Below are 3,797 nucleotides of genomic sequence, written 5' to 3' on the forward strand. Positions count from 1 at the left end.
GTGGTTAAGGGGGTGTTTGGTTACAGGGATTTATTAGAGACTTAGAACTTATAAATCCCTTTAAGTCCCATCTAAACCAAACAGGAGGGACTTATAGGGACTTAAAGTGAGCATTTAGGACTTATGAAATCAGACTCTCAAGGAAGGATTTATAGGGACTTATAGTTGTAATATGGTCTTTTAGTCCATGTTAAGTCATAGGAACCAAACAGGTAGGAACTTTTTAGAAATTTAGGACTTATAGGTTGGGACTAAAAAAAATCGTATGACTTATGAACCAAAGATGGCCTAAACAGTGCAAGCATTGATGCTAGCCGCTCTATATGCCCACGCCTACTTCTCACCCAATCCTTTGCTTCTTCGTTATAAATATGTGTTCAGCAATCTAAGCACGAAATATAAGGCTTTCAATTTTCTCTTATTGATTCATCTACAAGTATTAGTACCAGGTCGCAGTGAAAACGTACGTTTTCACAATTTTTCAAGCCGTCCCGGCCACCACCTCCGCCGCCATGGTACTCCCAGCCAATCTATTTTTCATTTGGCATGATGCTTCCGCAGACATCCACCTCCTCTTAATTTTTCTGTGCGTAGCTACAGTGACCACCCTCCTATACCTCATGTGCCGTTCACGCACTGTATACCTTGTTGATTATGCGTGCTTTCGGCCTCACTCGAACTACCGAATCAGCAAGGCTGCATGCATTGAGAACATTCACCACTCCCGGTCGTACGACGACAGCGGCAAGCATCGCTTCCTGACCCGTATTTCTGAACGGTCAGGCCTTGGTGATGAGACCTGCGTCCCACCTTACCATCATCATATCCCGACGTATTATTATTTAAGTGAAGCCCGTGCTGAGGCTGAGTTGTCTATCTTCACGACCATAGATGATTTGCTCCTGAAGACGTGTATCGACCTTGATGCAATCGCCATACTCGTCGTGAACTGCAGCCTCTTCAATCCAATTCCATGCCTCGCTGACATGATCATGAGAAGATATAAGCTTCGAGATAATATCTGCAACGTGCAACTCTCTGGAATGGGCTGCAGCGCAGGGCTAATCGCGGTGGGTCTTGCAAAGGACCTCTTGCATAACGCTCCCTCAAGTGCGCATGCCCTGGTCGTGTCCACGGAGATCTTGACTGGGGTCAGCTATACCGGGAAGAAGCGTGAAATGCAGCTGACCAACATGTTGTTCCGCATGGGTGGCTCGGCGGTGCTCCTCTCAACGTCGAGTAACAAAGCTCGTTTTGAGCTGACACACGTAGTTCGGAATTGCACCAGCTCCCAAGACAATGCATACCGATGTGTATCATATGAGGAAGATGACGAGAGAATTCCTGGTCTCAATTTATCTAAGGACCTTGTGCACGTCGCCGGCAAGGATCTCACGGCTAACATAACCACGGTTGGTCCGCTTATTCTCCCATTGTCAGTCAAGATTGCATTTCTGCTCTCGTTCATCTCACAAAAGGTGCTAAATGGAACCAGCAAGCCATATGTGCCTGATTTCTGCAAAGCTTTTGAACATTTGTGCATCCATGCGGGCGGTAATCGATGCTGTACAACACAGCCTTGGTCTGCTTGATGAGCATGTCGAACCATCAAGGATGACACTTCACAAGTATGGGAACACATCGAGTAGCTCGATATGGTATGAGCTGGCATACAGTGAAGCCAAGGGTCGGATGATGAAGGGGGACCCAGTTTGAATGATTGGCTTTGGGTCTGGATACAAGTGTAACAGTGCAATGTTGAAGTGCATCCAGCCAGCAAAAAGTGCTGATAAAGAATGGCAAGATTGCATCTATCGCTACCCAATCGATGTTCCTAAGGAGGTGTAGATATGACCTGGTTAAATGGCAGGTGGCCTAGAAAATAATTCAGTGTTGTTCATGTATTTTCTAAATAGAAGAATTGTCACACTTTAATTTTGTTGTTGTGGTTCCATACGACCGGTGTCACCATGTTGACTTCCTCATGGATGCATGTTCACATGGTCACCATCATGGAATGCCTGAACTTTTTCAGAATTTTATTTTGTCGAAAAAATACCTACAAAATAGCCCCAAGCCACAGAAAGATGTCTTCTACATTTCATGCCGCGTATCTCCTCAAAACAATCAATTTTACAGGAAAATGCATGATTAAACCACTTTAAACGTATCAGATATCAAAGGGGAATATGCATAGGTCGTCCCATGTGACAGCAGCTTGCCCTCTCCTAGATTTTTTTTGCAGACCTCTCCTAGATTTTTTAGAAAAGGAGGCATAGCCCCGGCCTCTGCATCGAGAGATGCATACAATCTTATATTAAAATCGAAACTAAGTCTGAGTAGAGTACCAAAAGGTCTAACAAAAGTAAATAAAAAGATACACGGAGTCTGTCATGCCATAACCAGAGATGAAAATAGGCTTTGATGACTAACGACCTATCCTATTAATATGTCGTTATCCAAACCGGTTGAAGATATCCTGAGCTACCATCTTTCATCGGACACACCTAGTAACCATAGACTCCCTGGCTTCCATAGGAGTGAGTAAGGAGCACGTGCGGATCAAGGCAGTAGCCCTGGATAAGTTGAGCAGTTTTAACATCGACCCCCTTTAACCACGTCCCAAATAACGTGCTTATACTATTAAGTGGATTCATGTTGAAAGCAATATGAAGCGATCGCCATAAAAGTTTAGCCATAGGACAATCAAGAAAGAAGTGTTTAATAGTTTCATTGTTCTGACAGAAGCTGCATCTTGGATTGCCTTTCCATTTACGTTTTGCCAAATTATCCTTCGTTAGAATAACCCCCATGTGAACAAACCACATGAAGATCTTAATTCTAAGTGGAACTTTGACCTTCCAAATATGCAATGATTTTAGAATAGGCGTTGAATCTATGAGATGCATGTACATAGATTTTACCGTAAATACTCCCTTAGTAGTCAACTTCCAATGAACACTATCGGGGTAATCAGAGAGGTTAACGTCCATCAACCTTCTAACTAGATGCAACCAGCTAATCCATCTATTACCAATTAAGGCTCTACAGAACTGAATATTTAGAGGAGTCTCGCATAATATTGATGCAACGGACGCCTGTCGACGTTGTGTAATACGGTACAACTTCGGGTACTTAATAGCTAAAGGCGTCTCCCCTAGCCAAGTATCTTCCCAGAATCTAGTTGATTCACTATTACCAATGACAAACCTATTCCTGTTAAAAAATGCATTTTTAGACCTCATCAAACCCTTCTAGAATGGAGAGTCAGTTGGTCGCGCTGTAACCTGAGCCAAGGTCTTGTTGTGTAAGTACTTGTTCGTGAGAATCTGTACCCACATACCTTCTGTTTCCATAGATAGTCTAAACAGCCATTTACTGAGTAAACATCTATTTTTAATCTCTAAATTTTCAATCCCTAAACCCTTGCTCGTTTGGTCTACAAATGATGTCTCATCTTGTGAGCCTATTTTTGGTCTTGATCTCATCACTCTGCCAGAAAAACCGAGACCGATAGAAATCCAATCTTTTTCGCACCCCGACACGTACTTCGAAAAAGGATAAGAAAAACATAGGCATGCTCGATAATACCGAATTAACAAGTACCAACCGTCCTCCATAAGATAAAAGTTTGCCTTTCCAACAGCTTAACTTTTTTTCAAATCGATCCTTGATGCATTTCCATTCCTTATTTGATAGTTTCTGATGATGAATAGGAATCCCTAAATACGTGAAAGGTAAATTCCCACTTGCACAATTGAACAATTCATTATAAGTATGTTGATCAGTTTTGGCCT

At 42.6% G+C, this 3,797-nt stretch overlaps 1 pseudogene; it reads left to right on the forward strand.

Moving 5' to 3' along the window:
• The first annotated feature begins 512 nt into the window (after nucleotides 1-512).
• LOC123408142 lies at nucleotides 513-1,848 on the forward strand (annotated as a pseudogene).
• The last annotated feature ends 1,949 nt before the right edge of the window (nucleotides 1,849-3,797 follow it).

Source organism: Hordeum vulgare, chromosome 7H (assembly GCF_904849725.1).
Source record: "Hordeum vulgare subsp. vulgare chromosome 7H, MorexV3_pseudomolecules_assembly, whole genome shotgun sequence".
NCBI classification, from domain to species: Eukaryota; Viridiplantae; Streptophyta; class Magnoliopsida; order Poales; family Poaceae; genus Hordeum; species Hordeum vulgare.